General features: G+C 51.3%; 2 pseudogenes; one reads left to right on the top strand and one right to left on the bottom strand.

Annotated features, from left to right (window-relative positions):
• The first annotated feature begins 30 nt into the window (after positions 1–30).
• LOC103644504 (chloroplastic import inner membrane translocase subunit TIM22-2-like) overlaps positions 31–24,351 on the top strand; it is a 37,770-nt pseudogene continuing 13,449 nt past the window's right edge.
• On the bottom strand, positions 5,326–10,874 carry LOC118473253 (uncharacterized; annotated as a pseudogene).

Genomic DNA, 24,351 nt, shown 5'->3' with positions numbered 1-24,351 from the left:
ATTTCATCCCAACCCAGACATAGAGTACAGATGTACAATGAAGGCGCCTCTAGAGTCCAGTGCGGCAGGGGATGGGTCATTGAGCATTTTGGGCACCAAATGCAGAGGGCATACTGGGAGTGCGGCGCCATGCGGTACATCCTGAGCACTGAATTTAGAGACAACATGCACCCGTTTCTGGCACGGGAGAAGCTGGCAATCAAAGTGTTGGACACCAAAATGAGCGGACGGTCCGCGTGTCCCGAGATTAGATTAACTCGAATGTTTATCCTTATCTCATACGTGGTTATCCATCTAATCACGTGAGAGTTTGTTGGTTATCTCTTAGGAAAAGGTCCAGACCTCCTCCCCTATAAATATAAAGGGGTACGGCCGATTGAGAACCCCGAACACATTCCAATCGAACCAATTACCTTACTTACTTTTCCTGCCCTAGGAGTAGATGTAGCATAGTTCTAGTTGTAGCCTTCCGTATATCCACCTCCACCCCTAGTCGACTCTACGTCGTCTAGATCCGTCTTGGGTGGCCTGCCGATCCCAAGACGACCCTAGGATCTCACCCCTCCCGGGGGGCAAGATCTAGTTGTCCATCCAAGACCTCTTCCTCGATTTGATCTCTTAATTCCTAGGCGACTCCACGTTGTCTGGGGACGCCCCGGGTGACCTGTCGACCTGGAGCACCTTAAGATCTTTCCCCCCAGGGGACGAGATCTAGATTCCAGCAAGGAGGAGGAAGACGACCCTGTCGCCAGGTCGCGGACCGTCCGGCCCAGAGCTACGGACCGTCCGGTGTGACGCAGGGAAGACACCGCTCCTGCGCCCAGGTCGCGGACCGTCCGGCCCAAGGCCGCGGACCGTCCGCGCCTGACCAGAGGGCACCGCCACGGTTCTTGTTGAGTGTTTGGCGCTCCAAAAAAGCGGCAACATACTTTTTGGCGACTCCGCTGGGGACGAGGTTGAAGATCTACAAAATCAGGCTTATATGGCCGATTCTAAAGATCTCAACAGGGCTTCTCCAAACAGCAACACAAGGCTGACTAATTTATCGGCCGCTGAGCATAAAAGATTAAAAGATGACATGAAGAAAATAGACGAGGAGGTCCAACGACAAAAAGATCAGGTGCTCAAGGTGGCGGATAAATGGTTCCTCTCGCACTTCAGGGTGGATTGCCACCAGAAGACCGTCCAAGAAAGGGAAATAGACGCCAATTACATGTCATTCGTGCTGCAACAGCTCCCCACAATAGGTGATGCCAGGTCAGTCGATGATATTCCATCTATTAAAATTTCTTTTGATAATCGGATTAAAAGTATCACAGAGGATATAGAAAGGATGGCGCATGCATTAGGAAAAACTCACATGCCTAGTTTTTTATCACATAAATTAGGCGCCAAAACAATTGCGCCAAACACATCGGCAACAAATGGGTTTCCCCAGCCATACTCTGGTATGCCGATGGACTCATATCTAGGACGACCGTCACCACCATCTTTGCTAAATGGTGAGTCAACTCTGAGCGCGGCCGGACCGTTCGCACACAATAGCGGACCGTCCGGCCCTCCGTCGGACCGTCCGGCACCCTACGCCGGACAGTCCGGAGTTACACAGAGCCCACCACAAGGGTCACAGGTGTTGCCTGACGTGACCGGACAGTCCGAGGATAGTACGGGACCGTCCGATCCACCCGCAGACCGTCCGACTATGCAGGTCGGACCGTCCGGAGCACCAGAAGTCACCCATGATCCGCCTAGTGCGGAAGGCCGACATAAATATAATCGGCCACCCAAGCCCCAAGAACTAAAAAAGTCACATGTCCTTGAGCTTGTTTGGCCCACTAAGGCAAAACCTTCTGTTCGCTCTCACCCGCACTCGACACAAAAGGAAAAAGTTAAGTTCACATTTAATATTACTAAATGTGATAAAATATTTGATGAGTTGCTTAAACATGGTAATATTAAATTGTCACATATAATTCCTCCGGTTGAACAATTAAAAGGGAGTGTTTATTGCAAATGGCATGGCTCCTTTCTTCATAACACCAATGATTGTGTCGTCTTCCGTCGGCAAATACAATCGGCTATAAACGAAGGCCGGTTGAGGTTTCAAAAAGAGGTGAAAATTGACAGGCCACCTGTTCCTGTCACCACATTAGAGCCAACGAGCAAAAAGGCCATAATTTGGCCTTGTGCGGCCGATAAAAGTAAAAATAAAAATATCGCCATTGGTGATCCTCGCACACCAAATATGTCACGCAGAATGGTTACTCTGAAGGCTCCGGACAAAAGAAAGACCGGAGGCACCGGGGGGCAAGCACGATCGGACACCCGATCACGGTCACCTGTCCTGCGTACGCCGGATGATCCGGGTACTAAGGCCGAACAGTCCGAGACAGGCGCGGACAGTCCGGCTATGATGGCCGGACGGTCCGCAGATGGTCAGAAGCAGCAACCTCAGACCATCGGACCACAACGTTCCAACACAAGTGTTAGGAAACAAAACACTACTAAGACGTCTGGACGACTCAGTAGAGTCGGCCCTACTTTTGGTCAGTTGCTTGCCAAATATATGAAGAAGGCCGTTCCACACAACCGGCCAATAAAACAAACGAAGTCAAAAGGGCGACCTGTGCGAAAGCAAAAGCCGACTAAACGGACCCAAAGGGTAGCACAACCAAGATCGCCTTGTCATCCTCCTCCAGGGATAGCATGGTGCGTCCCGTTCTATCCATCGCCGATGTGTTGTCCTGCTCATGTGTGGGGTGGTACGGCGATGAATTCGTATTACTGGCCCAATCCGTTTGCTTATTTGTGCTGGGGGCACCACAAGTTTTTGCCTATTGACAGGTTGATCAGGTAGACATGGCCGAAGAGGATGCGATCCGAAACGGCCTCTGTGCATTAAAGTCCCATCAAGTATTTATATTATCTGATCGCAAGAGCCGATGACTTGCATCGAGCTGAGTCCTTACTTCGGGAACAAAACCTCATGAGGTCAATTGTTTCCGAAGTTTTCGCTGATGCTTTTGGTTCGCCAAGCTCCACCAAAAGGCAGGGGGGCATATGTTGGACACCAAAATGAGCGGACGGTCCGGCCCATGGGCCCGGACGGTCCGCGTGTCCCGAGATTAGATTAACTCGAATGTTTATCCTTATCTCGTGCGTGGTTATCCATCTAATCACGTGAGAGTTTGTTGGCTATCTCTTAGGAAAAGGTCCAGACCTCCTCCCCTATAAATATAAAGGGGTACGGCCGATTGAGAACCCCGAACACATTCCAATCGAACCAATTACCTTACTTACTTTTCCTGCCCTAGGAGTAGATGTAGCATAGTTCTAGTTGTAGCCTTCCGTATATCCACCTCCACCCCTAGTCGACTCTACGTCGTCTAGATCCGTCTTGGGTGGCCTGCCGATCCCAAGACGACCCTAGGATCTCACCCCTCCCGGGGGGCAAGATCTAGTTGTCCATCCAAGACCTCTTCCTCGATTTGATCTCTTAATTCCTAGGCGACTCCACGTTGTCTGGGGACGCCCCGGGTGACCTATCGACCCGGAGCACCTTAAGATCTTTCCCCCCAGGGGACGAGATCTAGATTCCAGCAAGGAGGAGGAAGACGACCCTGTCGCCAGGTCGCGGACCGTCCGGCCCAGAGCTGCGGACCGTCCGGTGTGACGCAGGGAAGACACCGCTCCTGCGCCCAGGTCGCGGACCGTCCGGCCCAAGGCCGCGGACCGTCCGCGCCTGACCAGAGGGCACCACCACGGTTCTTGTTGAGTGTTTGGCGCTCCAAAAAAGCGGCAACACAAAGCCTTCGCAATCCCCCGGACAGCCTTGACAAACTGGAAAGCGTCATCTAAGCTCTGGCCTTCCCTCCACATTAAGTAGGCGATGACCAACGACGTGGAGCGCCACATCCTCTGGCAGCAATGCACAAACACGCGGCCGTCCTGCTCCCTGACGTCCTCAAAGTAATCAAACACGTCATATAGGATCTCAGCGGCTACTACCCCAACCGCTCGTACCCGCTGCCCAGCACGGACAGAGCTAGAGATGGCAATGGGTAAAAACCCGTTGGGTATTACTTGCCCAAACCCATACCCGTGAAGAAAAAATACGTCTACAAAAAACTCATACCCATGACGGGTATAAAATTTTATCCAAACTCATACCCATGCGGGTTTTGGGTACTCAACGGGTTTCCCATACCCACTAACATCAACATAAAAAATAATTCATCATGTAAATGACAATCAATACTTTAATAAGATAGCATAAAAGGAACACGTGATAACTAATTTTAGCCTAAAATTTCTTACATGAAGTTTATTTCAATTAGAACATATTCAATTAATAATATTATGAGACATATTTATAAGGAATGTTGATTTTAAGATGGGTTTTAAAAACTCATGGGTTTGCGGGTATGGGTAGTGGAAGAACAAACTCATGCCCACGTACCCGTTGGGTTTCCATTTGAACCCATTAACAAACTAATGGGTAGAGAAATTGACACAAACTCATACCCTAATAGAGCAAAAACCCATTAGGTTTTGGGTAGTGGGTATCTATTGTCATCTCTAGACAGAGCTCGAATCCCTCCCAACGTCTCCATTTCGACGAAGCCGAATATGTCGTGTTTCATAATAGCAAAAATCTGAAAAGAGGGAGAGGGGGAGCCAGGGTACTGAGGAAACATAGAAGGTGGCGGCGAAGCGCGACACAGAGTTGGATGGCGAAGAGCTCGGCAGCGAGGGCTCCAACCCCGTCGGTGGTGGTGCGACTTCGCCGCCCATACCCGTAGCCCCTGTCGTATGCTTCCTCCGCTCCGCCGGGGACCTCGCTGGCGGCGCCTTCATTGGATCCATCTTTGGATATGGTACTCGCGTGATTTTCGATTACCTTGTGCCCTACTGCCCTTTCGATTATCAGGGGCCGTCTGAATATTTTCTATTCTGTGGAATTTTGGTTCTTAGGGCACATAAAGGATAGAAAAGCCCTTTCCCCCTACTCGTATATAGCAGTACTAGGTGAGTGCCCGTGCGTTGCAACGGGGACATATAATACCACAGTAACTTCTATACAAAATATGTGTTATACTGTTATGAAAAAATGTTTCATAATCCATTTGTAATCATGGTCATACATAAATTTTGTTATTTAATTTAGTTGTTTCACCACTACATTGCAATCATCAGTATCATGTCGACTTCGATATATGCCACGATTTCCATGGTCTCATCATTGGAGAGCACACCCCACGCCTGCCGGAAGAAGTTCCCTCGTACACCGTCAGTCATCAGGCACGCACCTCCATACGCGCTTACTCAAAAAAAAAACAATTGTGTGTTGGGTACCCGTGCGTTGTAACGGCATACAAAATATTCATTAAAATTTTAGTGCACAACGATTATTGTTTAGATCATCTAAATAGTGTTTGGACATAATAAGATGGTTTAGACAACATGACAATGCCATAATCTGTACTTGAGTTCTCAATAAAGCAATAAGAGCAAAACAATTTTGGTGGTTATAAAAAGAAAATGCAAAGCTTTAGAAACATTACTATTAGTTCACAGGTAACAAATTAAGATGGCATACAACAATGCGCATATGACACGTAAATCAATAGTACAGTCACATCTGAGAAAGAAAAGTACTATTGATTTTCTAGACAGATAACAATGTCAAATCATATTCCAGAAATATTATTTATTACAAAAAGTAAAAATTATGTATGCTATAGTGCTGGCGCATCTGAACTGGACGAGAACAAGCTTTATAGATATCTCGTGAGTTCTACATGCACTTGTTCCTGATCAAAGCAAATTCACTGTATTTCGCTGACCACTTTTCTTGAATCGACTGAAGCTACAAATCTTGGATCCAATCAACAAATAAATAAGTGCTACAAGCAAGTTCATCTACTCCATGTGCGCTGGAAGAATTTGGTGCGAAGATCTACACCGTTGGGTACATGGACTGGTTGAGATGCAATTAAGTTCACCTACTTGCTTGTTGCATGTGGTATTCACTGTATCGTACTCGTACATACCAGCTAGGCTACTTGGAGAGCTATGGTTTGATTATAAACAGCTTATACCATCTAAATGAGCAACAATATAGGGGATGACCAAATCAGCAAAAGAATGTAGCTACTTTCCATTTTGCTGAGAGTGCAAGTCTTATTGCAGAAAGATCAAACATGTATCACTCTAACAACAATTCTAATACTCAAATGGAAAAGACAATTGCAAAATCAGGAACCCACGACAAAACAAGAAAAAGAATAGTCCGCTTTCAGTGAAATGGATGCCACTTGCACCTAACAATAGCAAATGGATGTCACTTTCTATTTCACAGACTGCTCACTTCTAATACACAAACAATGTTAGCGGGGAATGCTTTTGTACTTGCTAATATAACAGTACTCCCTCCGTCCCAGTTTATAAAGCGTAACCACTTTTACCATTATTTTTACACTACTTTGCTATCAAGTCAGCAGTGAAAAGCACTTACTAATTATTCTTCACTCATGCCCATTGAACATAGATTATTTGTGAATTGCTAAACCTTTTATGCTCACTCCTCGGCTGGATTCAGAATGATGCCAGATGTTCTTTTTAAGGCAGAGTGGTGGCATATGCATAACTCGAGAGCATCACTCGAGAAGAAGAGATGGCCCACCTTAGGCAATTCACGACCTATCTCAGCAAGTAGATATGAAGTAGAGTCACTATTCCTGAGGTATATTTGCAATATCTTCTGTATAAAATCACCCTGACAGACAACAGAACAGGGAACATATTAGTAGCTACAAGCTTATCACCTATCAGCTAGCACATTAAAAAGGTAGATGGAGGAACTTAAGCTTACTTTACTCTGCCATCCTTTCCAACATCTTCGCTAGGGAAATCAGCACTGAGCAGCTTATGAGCTGAGTATCCAAGACGCTTTCGCAGAAAGGAAATGATTGCTTTGGAGCATCCCATGTGTATATTTTCCCCATTTGGTTCCCCGGATTTGTCCAACAACACAACAACAGAATTTACAATTGATTGTATAGTAATTAACACATCAGAAGACAAAAGGTATGAAAATGAGGACACTGCAAAAAAAAATAGTGCACTGAAATTAGGTGAAAAAAGGTTGCATAATGTCCAAGCATTGTGTGCACAAATAGCTAGTTACCTGAATCCATAATATCCTCCAACATTTTACATGCTCCATAATATAGGTAATCAACATTGCAAGGACCAAGAGATGATTGGAACTCAAAAAGAACATCATCAAAATTTTCAGTTGGCTGTAAAGTCTGCAAAAGTTGCTTTAGAATTGACATGTTTGGTTGATTCAACAGATCAGGAATGCCAAGTAACTGCAAAAGGCACCAGACTTGTTAGCATTAGCAGCTTCAGTTTCTAGATCTCGTCTATTTTCAGATAAAAGAAAATACAACAATAGAACAACCTTCCTGTAGTAGCCAAGAATCTCCTTGCATACAACAGTCACAATTGATGACTTGGAGACAACCACATATGGTATGTCTGGGTTGCCAGCAGAAGATGAATGTGAACTCCAGTCATCTAAACATCTCTCTGATTCTGAAGAGTAGTAGCTTATCATGTTACCAATCGAAAGCAAGGACAGTCAATGAAGGATTATACGAAATGCAGACATTGTTTTTCTCAAGCAATGCAGGAAAGTTGTGTCATTTCACTAAGAAGAAAAGATCCACAAAGGAGGGGGGGTGTAATCCCTCCCAGCACATACAATCCCGACCATTAAGAAACTGACTCAGCCCACTAATTATTAATTCAAACACTGTAAAAGTAACACGAAGCAGAAATTATGGAATAGAAGGTTACCATCTTTGATCATTGAAACTGCTCCATCCAGATGCTTCCTTAAAACTAAGAATAGTGGCTGGATTTTGTCAAGAAAATCTTGTGTGCTCTTATGGCAATGAGTAGGAGTATATTTTGCTTTAGAAGTACTAAGAAAAGGCTTGATTGAAGGATTCAGATTATCTAATTTGTTGTGCAGATCACGGAGAAGATATAGATATGTTGGTAGTTGCGTGACGAAACAGCCAGACGTTAATAATGTAACCCTATTTTAGCAGCAATTATCTAGTAGGAATGAAGTACCTCAGTTTCAAGGTAAGAAGATGAACCTTGACACTGCAAAAAAACTGATTGTTAGCAATTAAGATAGGAAGAAAAGGTTTTCTAATCCACTGGTCAATTTAAAACTGAAGAAATCCATAATTTGGACAGAGCTCACTTTTTTATTCAGATAATCTACAGTCCATATTTGCATTGTGCGCATTTTACTGTTTTGACGACTAAATTAACTGAACTGGCCAGGCTTGCTGCATGCAAACAAGAGAAAAGGAAAATGGCCGGTCTGCTCCTCCTAGGCTAAATGTTCGGCATGAGCCAAGGCAAAGAAACCAAGTCATCTCCAGTCCACGCCACCTGCTGCGTACTCGAAAACCAAGCTCCGGGCAGTATAAAAAAACGTTTGTGCAATAGAAGAATATCCTATCATCATCATCCTACAACTCTAGTTTGTCAACAAAAGGATGCATGCATGCTGATTCGCGTGTTCCAGTATCGGATTCTGAAATGAAAATGCACCAAACCCTACAAATGGTAATCAACAGCAACACGCAACGCAATTCGGCAGCGAGATCCAAAGCGAGAACCCAATCTTAATGGTGACAATGAGGATACGCACGCTAGCAACAGCCGAACCGAGACGCAAATCAGATCTACTGCCAGCTGCCACGGCAATGGCGGAGAGAGATGAAAGGCGAGACGAGCTGGAGCAAGCTGAAACGAAACGTACCGTTCCTGGCCGGCGGTGTCCCAAATCTGGGCATTGACGACCTTGCCGTCGACCTAGAGAGAGTGGTTGGCGAACTCGTCGCCGATGGTGGACTTGGACTCGAGGCTAAACTCGTTGCGCGTGAAGCGTGAGAGCAAGTTGGACTTGCCGACGCCGGAGTCGCCGATCAGGACCCTCCTGCCCGAAGTACCAAATGAATCGCGGTAATGGGGAGAGGGGATCTATGGGCAGATCGGCCAACATTACTTCTCCATTTACTAAATTGAAAAAATGAAATCAACTTTCAGATTCACATTTCATATTTTCATCTGATTGGCCATAATGGAAATATATTTCGTCTCGAAAAGATAATTATATTTTTTATGGAGCTGGTTCTGCTAGTGCAATCCCAAGTTCTAGACAACAAAATAGCAAGCAAATCCTTATAAATAAATTATAAGGAGACATCTATAGGTTTCATAAATGCATACAAGAGAAACCAGTACATCCAACAGACAAAGCATACCATGTTTTACAGAGGTATGGCTTAGACTTTATGGCAACATCCAATTGGTTCAAAAATAGGTGAGAACATGATTAGTACCTTCCGATCGGGATCAGCATAGAGGTATTCCAACGGAAAGGGCAACTGCATCAAATGAATTCTAGAGCAAATTATTAAGGTTTGTGAGTTCTTTGCAGAATGCCCAAAAACAAACTAAAACAGATAGGCATGTCTATCTCTCCTTCCGTTAGAAATTTGTCGTCTATCAAACCAGTAAACAAGAACAATGGGTTACTTGGTCAAAACTCAGAGCCTAAAAGCAGGTTTAGTCTGTCTGTGTGTCTCCAAAGATTTAAAGCTAGGTTACCAAATGGAACATATACATACACGCTCCTCGGCAAGAATACGGGCTTTAGCTAGAGTGCCAACACCAATAGCAATCAGTTTTACTCCAGCAGAATCAAATCTCTCCTTTGTGTCCTTCAGAACAGAGACCAACTCCCAGCTACACGGAGGCATAATCAGAGCCGACAGTTAGCTCAAAGGAAGAAGTTGATTGTAAAATATGCTCATTGCCGATCCGCAGTTCCGCACTCACATCGGAAGCAGAAACGCGGCCAGCGCCCAGCCGCCCACGGCACGGCTAGACCGCTACCAGTCTACCACTGCTTCCGTTGTCGCTGCCGCTGAATCCCATAGCGTGGGCCGCCCACTTGCTCGACCGCCAAGATGCCACCCCCGACAGCGACGGTGTAGATTTTCCATTCCCCCTACGCCGCGGTTGTGCTCAGAAACAACGAGCTGGAGGATCGGACGGCAGGGCATGATGTGGACGGCAGGGCCCGGTTGGGGCGCAGAGCAAAGAGATGATAGGACTGCGGTGGTCAAATAACAACCATGTTATACCAGCTACAAAGAAGCTTCCTCACTCACCAGCATGGGCACCCGAAATGCCTTAGCAGCGCAACAACAGACACTCCCTGCATAGACAATCAAACGCTGGGCTAGTCATGTACACGCAATAGGGAGGCTGGTTTGTTGAATCGACGGTTGCAAAGACTTTAAGAGTAATTTTTGCCCAAATACAACGACATAAATCTCCCTAGTTGGAGCAAAACAGACGAGGCTCGGATACGGCGTGTCTACCTCGTCCTAGTCCCACAAGTCTTTGAACAGGACGGGCTCGCCGGTGGCCGCGGAGTAGATTTCGATGTCGCCGAGGGCATCGCCGATACCTGGCCCAGCCTTCATTGCTCGCTTGATCGGTGAATAGATCCCACGCCTCCTCGCTCTGCACCTTCTCCACCTTGGAGTTGCCCAGCCCCGATGGTGCTGGATCTCCATAGGGCCCCGACGAGCTAGGTAGGCAAGCCTCTGCGCCCCCTTGCTCTTCTCCCCGACGAGCTTGGGTTTGCCAGCGGGGACCACGGTCGGGGAGCGGTCATTGCGGCCGAGGAGGACGTGTCGGGGTCTGGGAAGGAGGCGAGGGGGGAGAGGGGGTGTGGCTGTGCTGGTGGGGAGAAGGATGGAAGTGAGCATGGATGACGGGCTCAGGGCGACGGCTGTGTCGGAGCTCGGGGGAAGGGGCGACATTCACGGCGCGATTGGTTGACGGGAGATGGAGGCAGAACATGGTGCACGGTGTGGACGCCTACACACCGTGCTTATAGAGTAGTAAGGATTTGACCAAATCATAGCATATCATGAATTTGTTACTCTCGATACTCAACAAATTAGTATTCAACCCTCCTCGGTAGTAATGTTCCTGGTTATAGCTGTATATATCATACAAATCACATGACCACTTAATTTTAAATTTACATTTTTGCTTTATTTTCACAGTGAGCTTCCTATTGCTCTAGTTGCGAAAAGTGCAACCAACATGGTTTATTTTTTTAGTGTTACACTTGTGGCTCGTTGCCTTATATATATATATATATATATATATATATATATATATATATATATATATATATATATATATATATATATATATATATATATATATATATATATATATATATATATATATATATATACGGCGGCACTAAAATGCACCTGGGTGCATTCTCTATATTGAATGCACCCACCTGCAATAACACCCCGAGCACGCCTCGGCCATCCTGTATGCGCGCCTCCCTGCCCCCGCCGCCGCGCGCCTCCCTGTCCCCGCGCCACCCTCTCCCCCACCGCCGCCGAGCGCCACCCTCTCCCCCACCACCGCCGAGCGCCACCCTCTCCCCCACCGCCGCCGAGCGCTTCCCTGTCCCCGCGCCGCCGCGTGCCTCCCTGTCCCCGCGCCGCCGCGTGCCTCTCTGTCAGCGCGCCTCCCTGTCCCCCGCATTAGGTGTGATTGCAACTGCTGTATAATTCTACCCAAATATCTGTTAAAAATGTAAACAAAATGATTGCAACCGCTGGTGTGTTGTAATTGCAACTGCTGTTGTGGTGTGGATGCAACTGCTGAGTTGCTCTGATGTGATTGCAAGTAATGAATAACTCTAGGAAATTTTGTTAAAAAAATATGATTGCAACTACTGGTCTGGTGTAATTGCAACTGCTGGTCTGGTGTGATTGCAACTTCTATATAACTATGTCCAAAAATCTGTTAAACAAACAATGATTGCAACTGCTGTCTGGTGTAATTGCAACTGCTGGTCTGGTGTGATTGCAACTTCTTTATAACTATGTCCAAAAATCTGTTAAACAAACAATGATTGCAACTGCTGTTTGGTGTAATTGCAACTGCTGGTCTGGTGTGATTGCAACTTCTATATAATTATGTCCAAAAATCTGTTAAACAAACAATGATTGCAACTGTTGTCTGGTGTGATTGCAACTACTTTCTGGTGTAATTGCAACTGCTGGTCTGGTGTGATTGCAACTTCTATATAACTATGTCCAAAAATCTGTTAAACAAAACAATGATTGCAACTGCTGTCTGATGTAATTGCAACTGCTGGTCTGTTGTGATTGCAACTTATGTGAAGAGGTTGAGTCGTTCGTGGAGAAAGAGGGGCGTGGGCGAGAAAGTGAAAAGGTTCTGTCGGGAGCGTGCGGGAGCGACGAAGACGTGCGGGGGGACGAAGACGGCCTGGGTGGGACGGTTGGCTCGGACCTGGCGCGTAGGTTCGGCCTGGGTGCATTCTCTATATTGAATGCACCCAGGTGTAATATATAAATACAGTATATATATATATAGGGAAGAGATAATGGAAGCTCTGGGCTTCCGTTAGTGGGGGAAGCCCTAGCCAGGACGCCAACCAGGTCACGGTCGGCCCACTGTACGCGAGCTTGCGTCAGCCATGCATATGATAGCCACGAATCCCGGATGAGACGCAACAGGCGATATATGCACGCATAAATATATGTAGAAATGTGCATAAATCATGCATAGAAGGAATCTTTTGTGCCACGAATCATAGGAACGGATATTACCATGTGCACACCGTTTACGACTGCATAACGTTGTGTAACATGATAGCGTAAACCATGCAACATTTAAATCTCCACCGGTTTGAGATAAGGAAAGACGTGCTCCACGTTCGCGTAAATAAAGGCACAGTTACGGGAGGAAACAAATTCTAATTTGTAGTCGCTTGTCCACGTTCGTATCTGTGATATTGGTGGCGGAAGGGAGAGCACCGGGCGGCGATTAACGACGAGAAAATGTCCAGCACCGGCGCTGGCGATGACATGCCACCTGTAGCATCTGTGCATAGATCAACAGGTACGTCTATTTCAATGGACATGCATCCTGTAGCGTCTGCGATCACCGGTTATACAGAGGGTGTATCTGTTACTCCCCCCGCGGCATTGAGGGCACCTGGACATATTGATGAGCACACAAAAACGGCAGACGTGGTCGGCGCAGATAAGCACATCCCCATGATACATATTGGGCCGCATGAACAGGACACACCTCATATTCTTCAAAGCCATGTAAGTTCTCCCAATTATGATACTATTATTTTCTTACATACTTTTTTGTAACGTTGTACCTATATTACGTTAGATTTAGTCGCTATTGAATCGTAAATGTTAAATTTTTGTGCGCAGCCGGACAATATTGATATAAGATTGATACCTAAAGTCGGTATGACATTTAGTAACGTGGACGAGGCGTATAATTTTTATAGTCAATATGCATACGAGGTTGGATTTCCGTTGAAGAAATATAGGGAGCGGAAAAATTGTAAATGGTTGAATTGTTTAATGGAAGGAAAGAATACTGAAAGGGTAGCTGAAAATCCAAGGATACGTAACACATGTTCAAAACGAACACAATGCAAGGCTGGGATGAAACTTAAAAAAATCTACGATGATGCTAAAGAGAATGTTATTTCCGTCCGAATTGATCTGGTAAACTATGAGCATAATCATGAATTCTTGAAGAAAGATACAGAAAAAGGGCAATTGCAATGCAACAAAACTCATGATCGTGAATATATGGAGTTCCTTAGTGCGATGCAAGAAAGCAGGATTCCACAACATTGCATTATGGATTTTGTTTCAGAAATGCATGGTGGTCCTGAAAACGTTCCAATAACCGTGCAGGACATGAGTAACCTGTAATTGTATTATGCATTGCCAATAATGGTATTATATATTACCGAAACAAATTGAAATGTGTTAAATTAGATGTAATGCATAATCATTACATTTTTGACAGGAAAAAAACATGGCAAAGGGAAAGAAATGCAAATGATGTGTCGAAGCTATTATCTTTTTTTCATTATGCAAGAAAGATAATCCACAATTTTTTTCAGACTTTCAACTGGACAAAGAAGGAAAGATTTTAAGCATATTTTGGTCCCATGCTAGCCAGCAAGCCGAGTACATTGATTTTGGTGATGCAGTTACCTTTGATACTACACATAAGACTAATATGTATGATAAGCCATTAGGCATGTTTGTTGGCTCGAACCACCACCTACAATGCATAATATTTGGGTTTGCTTTACTAGGAGACGAGACAGTTGATACATTCGAGTGGGTCTTCAATACGTTCAAAACATGCATGGGATGTGACGTACCACGAGTGATGTTGTCAGGTATGTTGTAATAAATGGCTCATATTTATTATGACACGTACTATATGATATCATATTGTCTTGCATAATGTTATGTAAATTTATCTATTTCAGATCAAGACCCTGCTATGCCAATCGCACTAGGCAGAGTATTCCAAACACAATACATCGATTGTGTTTGTGGCATGTGCAAAACAGGTATATGCCCCACTTGAATGAATTGTATGCAAGTTTTGAGGAGATGGAATTCAAAACAAGGTTCCAATCTATAATACATCATCCATTGAATGAAATGGAGTTCGAGGCTGCCTGGCAAATGATGCTAAATGATTTCCAGCTACACGAGAACAACACCCTTGTCAGATTGTATGAAATACGTAAAGATTGGGTACCTGCATTTTTCAAAGGAGACTATTGTGGTCTTATGGTCTCTACACAACGAAGTGAGAGCATGAACAAGCTGGTGAAGAGTGCCCACGTGGATGCAAACACACCGCTTCATCAATTTGCAAAGCAAATGATGAAGCTCCTGCATAGTAGGAAGATGAAAGAGGCCAAAGAGGCACTAGGATGCATGGTAAGTGAAAAAATGATAAACATATGTTTTATGCTATTAAAAACAAAACGATATTTGTCGGCGTTTCGAGACCGGGGGGTCCCTGGGCCGATGAGTGAAATGTCGCCGCGTGCCCCAGCCCAGATGGGTCGGCGCGAGACGGAGCGCGAAGGGGGGAAGAAGGCGGCCGGAGCGAGAGAGAGAGAGAGGTGGAAATCCCATGGCCTTCGTGTTTGTCCCGCGCCCAGGTCGGGTGCGCTTGTAGTAGGGGGTTACAAGCGTCCACGCGGGAGGGGAGCGAGCGGCCTCACGCGAGCGCCTGTCCCGTCCTCTTCCCCGCGCGGCCCACCCTCTGTAAGAGGGCCCTGGTCCTTCCTTTTATAGGCGTAAGGAGAGGATCCAGGTGTACAATGGGGGGTGTAGCAGAGTGCTAATGTGTCTAGTGGAGGAGAGCTAGCGCCCTATGTACATGCCATCGTGGCAGCCGGAGAGGTTTTGGCACCCAGTTCGTGTGGTGTCGTGGCCGTCGGAGGAGTGCTGGAGCCTGGCGGAAGGACAGCTGTCGGAGCTGTCGAGTCCTTGCTGACGTCCCCTTGCTTCCGTAAGGGGGCTGAGAGCCGCCGTCGTCATAGAGCGTGTGGGGCGCCATCATTACTTGTCTGGCGGAGCGAGCCAGATGGGACGCCGGTCTTGTTCCCCATAGCCTGAGTTAGCTTGGGGTAGGGTAATGATGGCGCCTTCTGTTGACGTGGTCGGTCGTGCCCTAGGTTGGGCGGTGTGGAGGCTCCTCCGAGGTCGAGGTCGAGTATGTCTTCCGAGGCCGAGGTCGAGTCCGAGCCCCTGGGTCGGGCGAGGTAGAGACCGTCGGCGGAGGCCAGGGCTGAGTCCGAGCCATGGGGTCGGGCGAAGCGGAGTTCGTCGTCTTCCGGGGCTGAGCCCGAGTCCGAGCCCTGGGTCGGGCAGAGCGGAGTTCGCCGTCTTCCGGGGCTGAGCCCGAGTCCGAGCCCTGGGTCGGGCGGAGCGGAGTTCGCCGTCTTCCGGGGCTGAGCCCGAGTCCGAGGCCTGGGTCGGGCGGAGCGGAGTTTCCTATGGTGCTTGAGGCCGGGCCTGACTGCCTGTTAGCCTCACTCTGTCGAGTGGCACAACAGTCGGAGCGGCGCAGGCGACACTGTCCTTCTGCCAGGCCGGTCAGTGGAGCGGCGAAGTGACTACGGTCACTTTGGCTCTGTCGACTGGAGGACGCGCGTCAGGATAAAGGTGTCAGGCCACCTTTGCATTAAATGCCCCTGCGATTTGGTCGGTTGGTGTGGCGATTTGGCCAGGGTTGCTTCTTGGCGAAGACTGGGCCTCGGGCGAGCCGGAAGTATGTTCGTCGCTGGAGGGGGGCCTCGGGCGAGACAGAGATCCTCCGGGGTTGGCTGCCCTTGCCCGAGGCTGGGCTCGGGCGAGGCGTGATCGAGTCTCTCGAATGGACCGATCCCTGACTTAGTCGCACCCATCAGGCCTTTGCAGCTTTGTGCTGATGGGGGTTACCAGCTGAGAATTAGGAGTCTTGAGGGTACCCCTAATTATGGTCCCCGACAGTAGCCCCCGAGCCTCGAAGGGAGTGTTAACACTCGCTTGGAGGCTTTTGTCGCACTTTTTTGCAAGGGGACCAGCCTTTCTCGGTTGCGTTTTGTTCCGGTGGGTGCGCGCGAGCGCACCCGCCGGGTGTAGCCCCCGAGGCCTCGGAGGAGTGGTTTGACTCCTCCGAGGTCTTAATGCCTCGCGCAATGCTTCGGCTGGTCTGGTCGTTCCCTCATGCGAGCTGGCCGTAGCCCGGGTGCACGGTCGGGCCCCAAGTTCTCGGGCTGGTATGTTGACGCTGTCAACGGTTTGGCCGGAGCCGAGTTTGCGAGAGCAGCCCCCGAGCCTCCGCACAGGGCGAGAGGACGGTCAAGGACAGACTCGACTTTTTAACATACGCCCCTGCATCGCCTTTTCGCAAGGAGGAGGGGGGAAAGCGCCATGTTGCCCTCGGAGGGCGCCGAACATGGTGTCTCCGGTGAGCTGCTGGCGGGTAATCCGAGTGGACGCCCGTGCCCCATTTGTTAGGGGTCGGCTAGAGGCCCGGAGGCGCGCTCAAAAGTACCTGCGGGTGATCTGCCGGACCCGGTCCCCTGTCGACGGGGTCCGAGGGCTCGATGCCTCCCTCTGATGGGATTCCGTTACAAGATCGTTCCCGCTGGTCTCGGAAATGTCCTAGGGTACCTCGGGAGCATAGCCCGAGCCTTGGTTATGTATCGAACGTACCCATGGTCATCCCTCGCTTTGTGTCTGAGGCGGCTGTGAACCCTTCGAGGGCCAGCCTTCGAACCCCTGATCAGTAGTGGGCGCGGAGCCCGAGTGGCCTGAGGCGGTCGTTGAACCCTTCCAAGGGGCCGGCCTTCGAACCTCTGACCAGTAGTGGGTGTGGAGCCCACGCGCTCTGAGGCGGCTGTTAAACCCCTCTGAGGGGTCAGCCTTCGAACCTCTGATCAGTAGGGAGGCTCGGAGCCTGTTTCCTTCACGGAGAAGGATCCTTTTCGGGGTATCCCCCTTTCCCGGTCCCTGTTGTAAGAGAGAGAAAGAGGAAAAGGAAAAGGATACGAAATCGAATGACGTGGCGTACCTCTTTTGACGTGGTCATTATGGCGAAGGCGAAGCGTCGCTCGCTTCCCCTGCCAGAGGCGCCGCCTGTCCCGCCGCGGAGTTAATGCGACGGGGCGAGCCGTTCGAGGAACGGAACACGGGCGCGCCGTCTTCACGCCATGAGGGAGGGTTCTCTCACTGCCCCAGGATGGGACGTAAGCTTGGCTGACGACGTGACCGCTGCTCCCGCCCGCCTGCCACCGCCATTACCACCGGCCCATTTTTGGCCGTATTGACCGCCGCGCCTGGCTGGCACGGCTGGGTCGTACGCAGGGTTGCCTCGAGTCGTGGTACTGGTTCCGCAGTCGAGGAGGCGTGGCAGTGGTGCGAGTGGCGGTGCAGTTGCTTGCACGTAGCGACCGGCGCGCCGGTTGCATGACGCGTGGGCGTGGGCCCCCATGCTGGGTGCGTTGGAAGTCGGAGGGGCGCGCCCACTTGGCGCGGTTGCATGCCGCCTGCATGGCTGCCCGCCCTTTCGCCCGCTGGTTTGGGCGAAAGCAGAGGAATGCTCGTAACCACTGGGCGGTTGCATGCTCCGCGCGCGGCGGTTTGGCTTCTTCTGCTCTGGGCCAGCTTGCATGACGCGTGGGACCCAGCCCCCGCGCCGTAGGGGGAGGACCTTGGAGCGTGTCGGAGAAGACTCAGCCCGCGACGGCTGGGGACGCAAGTAGGGAGAGTCGCCTTTAAAAGGAGGGTGACCCCTTTGAAAGGCGACCATGTCTTCGCGCTCCCTTATGCATCGTGTCTTTCCACCTTCCGAGCCCCCGGATGGGGGACACCCGCAGTCCTTCCGCCTTGTCGTTGGAGGAACGCAACTCCATGGGAGTTGGTACCTTTCAGCCATCGTTCGGCTTCAAGGATTTTCATCATGCAGCCCGGCTGCACCCCTCCGCCGGCGGTCACCCAAGACGGTGACCTCCAGTTCGGTGGCGGGGGAAAGCAAACCGGGCTGCGGCCTCTGCCCCTCCCTCTGCCTCAAGGATTTTCATCATCAGTGCTGGGGAGGGGAGTGTGCCGAGTTGGGGTCGGCCCCTGCGCGGGCGGCGGCCCGCTCCTTCCCTCAGTGATCGGGGGGAAGGGCGTTCGCCGTTCACGGCGCTAGCAGCTGCCGCGTGCCTGGCTCTCCGACCCGAGTGGCTTCGGAGCCGCTCCCGGCGCCGCCTTCTGCCACGGCAGCTGGAAGAGGTTCTTCCGCCGACGAGATAGCCGGGGCCGCCCACAGACCGACCTCCAACTCTACGACCTTCTGCCCGTCCTTGCCTCACGAGTTTGGGCACGGGCGAGGGCCTCATGGCAGCAGCATCTGCCCTGAGGTCATCGCTGCTGCTGTTCGGCCCCCCGGAGCAGAAGTCGTCGTCGTCGCCGCTGCTGGAGCGGGCGACAGCGAGCCGTTCGTCGGTCTTCTGTTGCTCCGCAGGCCCCCCAATCGTGTGGGGTTGTTCGTACCTGCGGAGGTGGAACCGGAGTTCCGTTTGTAATGGCACCTTGAATGCCGGTCTTTTGTTCATTGTGGCTGTCGGGGCCTGAACGTGTATGTATTTTTGGCGTGGAGCCGTGTTTTTTTCCTCATTTTCGAGCACTAAGACTCGCCTGTTGGTTGTCTGAACCGCTTCACCAAGCGTGAGTCGCCCCATACAAAGGTGACGAGTGAGGTATCCGTATCCCGGAGGCGTAGGAGTCCCTCGGCTCGGTCGGCCTTGCTATCCGAGGCTTCTCTTGCTTAGTTAAAGGAACCCCTCGGCCGCTCTTCGATGAGCCAAAGCCAGGGGTAGCGGTGTCAGCACGGATAGAGGCAGAGTTGGCTCAAAAAGAAGACTTGGTCGACCGGAGCCTGGCCGGGTCGTCCGTTAGCGGGACCGACGTCGGAGTTGATCTGCCGAGGCCTCGGGCCGGGCTGATGTCTTCGGGGGACAGCTGGCCGAGGCCTCGGGGTGACCAGCCGAGCCGCCTGCTCGAGCCGGATTCTTAGAGAAGACCCTGGCGGCGGTGGCCCGAGCGTGATGATGATGTCGTCCTTCAGAGTGGAGATCCTCGGACCGCGTCGCCGTCCGAGGCTAGGTCGGACCTCGCCGAAGGTGTAGTCGACGCCGAGGGTGATGTTGCTCCCTTCAATTGTCAAGATCCGAGCCTGCAGGATCGGATTATCTTATAGTGTGCATTTTCTGCGGTCGCTGAGGCCTAAACACACCCTCGTCGTGTTGTAAAGCTGTGCTTCTTTTCCTCTTGTTTCGAGTATCTGGACTTTTTCGTTGGTAACAGAATTGTCTGGGCGAGCGAGAGTTGCTTTTCACGAAAGGTGATGAGTGAGGTATCCGTATCCTGGAGGCGTAGGAATCCCTCGGCTCAGTCGGCCTTGCCGCTTACGCGCACTCTTGCCCGTCCATAGGGCTCTGCCACCGACGCAGTCGAGAAGGCCCAAAGAATCGCTTCGGCAGAGGGGCTTTCGAGCGTGAAGACTTGTTCGGTCCGCGGAATCGCTTATCCGAACGCGAGTTACTTATCGCAGAAGGTGATGAGTGAGGTATCCGTATCCCGGAGGCGTAGGAGTCCCTTGGCTCGGTCAGCCTTGGCTGCTTACGTGTACTCCGTCGTTTTTAGGATCCACTTTCGAAGTAGTCGAAAAGCACGAACGACATTCTGGCAGAAAGGATCTTTTTTCGAGGAAAATTTCGACGCAGAGGGGGTTCCCCCCTTTTAGCCCCCAAGGGAGGGTCGGGCTTTGCCGAGGCAAGGCTGACCCTTCCTTGATGACTAAACTTTGCGTGGGAGCGAGGTATATGAACAACTTGAAAGCATCTTAAGGGTAGAAGCGACGTAGCTATTGGATGTTCTAAGCGTTGCTGTAGACCTCGCCTTGACTATTGGCCAGCTTGTACGTTCCGGGCTTCAGAACTTTGGCGATGACGAACGACCCTTCCCAGGGAGGCGTGAGCTTGTGCCGCCCTCGGGCGTCCTATCGCAGCCGAAGCACCAGGTCGCCCACCTGGAGGTCTCGGGACCGGACCCCTCGGGCGTGGTAGCGTCACAGGGACTGCTGGTACCACGCCGAGTGTAGTAAGGCCATGTCCCGAGCCTCTTCCAGCTGGTCCAGCGAGTCTTCTCGACTAGCTTGGTTGCTTTGGTCGGCGTAGGCCCTCGTCCTCAGGGAGCCGTATTCTAAGTTTGTGGGCAAGATGGCCTCGGCCCCATAGACTAGAAAGAACGGCGTGAAGCCCGTGGCTCGGCTCGGCGTTGTCCTCAGACTCCAGACCACCGAGGGGAGTTCCTTCATCCATCGCTTGCCGAACTTGTTGAGGTCGTTGTAGATCCGAGGCTTGAGTCCTTGTAGAATCATGTCGTTGGCACGCTCTACTTGCCCATTCGTCATGGGGTGAGCCACGGCGGCCCAGTCCACCCGGATGTGGTGATCCTCACAGAAGTCCAGGAACTTTCTGCTGGTGAACTGGGTGCCGTTGTCTGTGATGATGGAGTTCGGGACTCCAAAACGATGGATGATGTTGGTGAAGAACGCCACCGCCTGTTCGGACCTGATGCTGTTTAGGGGTCGGACCTCGATCCACTTGGAGAATTTGTCGATGGCGACCAATAGGTGCGTGTAGCCCCCAGGTGCCTTCTGCAAGGGGCCGACGAGGTCCAGACCCCACACAGCAAAAGGCCAGGTGATGGGCGTCGTCTGTAGGGCCTGAGCAGGCAGGTGGGTCTGCCTTGCGTAGAACTGACAACCTTCGCAGGTGCGGACAATTCTAGTGGCGTCGGCCACCGCCGTTGGCCAGTAGAAACCTTGTCGGAAGGCGTTTCCAACAAGGGCCCGAGGTGCTGCGTGATGGCCGCAAGCCCCCGAGTGTATCTCTCGTAGGAGCTCCTGACCTTCGGCAATGGGGATGCATCGCTGGAGGATGCCTGAGGGGCTGCGGTGGTAGAGCTCTTTCGTGTCCCCCACCAAGACAAACGACTTGGCGCGCCGCGCCAACCGCCGAGCTTCGGCTCGATCGAGGGGTAGCTCTCCTCGGTGGAGATATTGCAGGTACGGGGTCTGCCAGTTTCGATTAGGCGTGACCTCGCTCCGCTCCTCCTCGACGCGCAGTGCCTCACCCTCAGGGGCCGAGGGTACCTCGGGCTGAACCGAGGGTGCCTCGGGCCGAGCTGAGGGTGCCTCGAACTGAGCCGAGGGTACCTCGGGCTGGGCTGAGGGTGCCTCGGACTGAGCCGAGGGCACCTCGGGCTGGGCCGAGGGTGCCTCGGGCTCGGCGTGTCGTCGATCTTGACGGAGGGTTGATGCAGGTCTCGGGAGAAGACGTCCGGGGGAACCGTTGTTCGCCCCGAGGCTATTTTAGCCAGCTCGTCCGCAGTCTCGTTGTAACGCCGGGCGATGTGGTTGAGCTCGAGCCCGTAGAACTTGTCTTCCAGGCGCCGAACCTCATCGCAGTAGGCCTCCATCTTCGGGTCGCGGCAGTGGGAGTTCTTCATGACTTGGTCGATGACGAGCTGCGAGTCACCGCGAGCGTCGAGGCGTCGAACCCCTAGCTCGATGGCGATGCGCAACCCGTTGACCAGAGCCTCGTACTCAGCCACATTGTTGGACGTAGGGAAATGGAGGCGTAGCACGTAGCGTAGGTGCTTCCCGAGGGGCGAGACGAAGAGTAGGCCTGCGCCGGCTCCTGTCTTCATCAGCGACCCGTCGAAGAACATGGTCCAGAGTTCCGATTGGATCAGAACTGTTGGGAGCTGGGTGTCGACCCATTCAGCCACGTAGTCCGCCAAGACCTGGGACTTGATGGCCTTCCGAGGGGCGAATGAGATCGCTTCGCCCATGATTTCCACCGCCCACTTTGCGATTCTACCCGAGGCCTCTCAGCACTAGATGATCTCCCCCAGGGGGAAGGATGACACCACAGTTACCGGATGAGACTCGAAGTAGTGTCGCAACTTCCGCCGCGTCAGGATCACCGCGTACAGCAGCTTCTGAACTTGTGGGTAGCGGATCTTGGTCTCGGACAGTACCTCGCCGATGAAGTAGACTGGCCTCTGGATGGGCAATGCATGCCCTTCTTCTCGTCTCTCAACCACGATCGCGGCGCTAACCACCTGAGTGGTCGCGGCGATGTAGATCAAGAGGGCTTCTCCAGCAGCGGGGGGCACCAAGATGGGCGCGTTCGTGAGGAGCGCCTTCAGGTTCCCGAGGGCTTCCTCGGCCTCAGGGGTCCAAGTGAAGCACTCGACCTTCCTTAAGAGGCGGTACAGAGGCAGGCCTCTTTCGCCGAGGCGTGAGATGAAGCGGCTCAGAGCCGCAAGACATCCCATGACTCTCTGTACGCCTTTCAAGTCCTTGATGGGCCCCATGCTGGTGATGGCCGCAATCTTCTCCGGGTTGGCTTCGATGCCCCGCTTGGAGACGATGAACCCCAAGAGCATGCCTCGGGGAACCCCAAAGACACACTTCTCGGGATTAAGCTTCACGCCTTTCGCCTTGAGACATCGGAATGTCACTTCAAGGTCGGAAAGGAGGTTGGAGGCTTTCCTCGTCTTGACTACGATGTCATCGACGTAGGCCTCGACCGTCCGACCAATGTGTTCGCTGAACACATGGTTCATGCACCGCTGGTACGTCGCACCCTCATTCCTCAAGCCGAACGGCATGGTGACGTAGCAGTACATGCCGAAGGGTGTGATGAAAGAAGTCGCGAGCTGGTCGGATTCTTTCATCCTGATTTGGTGATACCCTGAGTAGGCATCGAGGAAAGACATGGTTTCGCACCCAGCAGTGGAATCCACGATTTGATCGATGCGAGGCAGAGGGTAGGGAACCTTCGGACATGCTTTGTTTAGACCAGTGTAGTCTACACACGTCCGCCATTTCCCTCCTTTCTTTCTCACAAGCACAGGGTTGGCAAGCCATTCGAGATGGAATACCTCTTTGATAAACCCTGCCGCCATTAGCTTGTGGATCTCCTCGCCTATGGCCCTGCGCTTTTCTTCGTCGAATCGGCACAGAGGCTGCTTCACGGGTCGGGCTCCAACTCGGATATCCAGCGAGCGTTCGGCGACATCCCTCGGTATATCGGGCATGTCCGAGGGACTCCACGCGAAAACGTCGGCGTTTGCACAGAGAAAGTCGACGAGCACTGCTTCCTATTTGGGATCGAGCTTGGAGCCGATCCGGATCTGCTTGGAGGCGTCGCTGCTGGGGTCGAGGGGGACAGACTTAACCGTCTCCGCTGGCTCGAAGTTGCCGGCGTGGCGCTTCACGTCTGGCACCTCCTTAGAGAGGCTTTCTAGGTCGGCGATGAGGGCCTCGGATTCGGCGAGGGCCTCAGCGTACTCCACGCACTCCACGTCGCATTCGAACGCGTGTTTGTACGTGGGGCCGACGGTGATGACCCCGTTGGGGCCCTGCATCTTGAGCTTGAGGTAGGTGTAGTTGGGGACAGCCATGAACTTTGCGTAGCATGGCCTCCCCAACACTGCGTGGTAGGTTCCTCGGAACCCGACCACCTCAAACGTGAGGGTCTCCCTTCAAAAGTTGGAGGGTGTTCCGAAGCAGACGGGAAGGTCGAGTTGTCCGAGGGGCTGGACGCGCTTCCCGGGGATGATCCCGTGGAAAGGCGCAGCGCCTGCCCGGACCGAGGACAGATCAACACGCAGGAGCCCGAGGGTCTCGGCGTAGATGATGTTGAGGCTGCTGCCTCCATCCATGAGGACCTTGGTGAGCCTGACGTCACCGATGACGGGGTCGACAACGAGCGGGTATTTCCCCGGG

This window comes from Zea mays, chromosome 1 (assembly GCF_902167145.1).
Source record: "Zea mays cultivar B73 chromosome 1, Zm-B73-REFERENCE-NAM-5.0, whole genome shotgun sequence".
In the NCBI taxonomy this organism is placed as follows: domain Eukaryota; kingdom Viridiplantae; phylum Streptophyta; class Magnoliopsida; order Poales; family Poaceae; genus Zea; species Zea mays.
The sequence above is the reverse complement of the archived record's forward strand: the minus strand, read 5'-3'. Positions and strand labels throughout refer to the sequence as shown.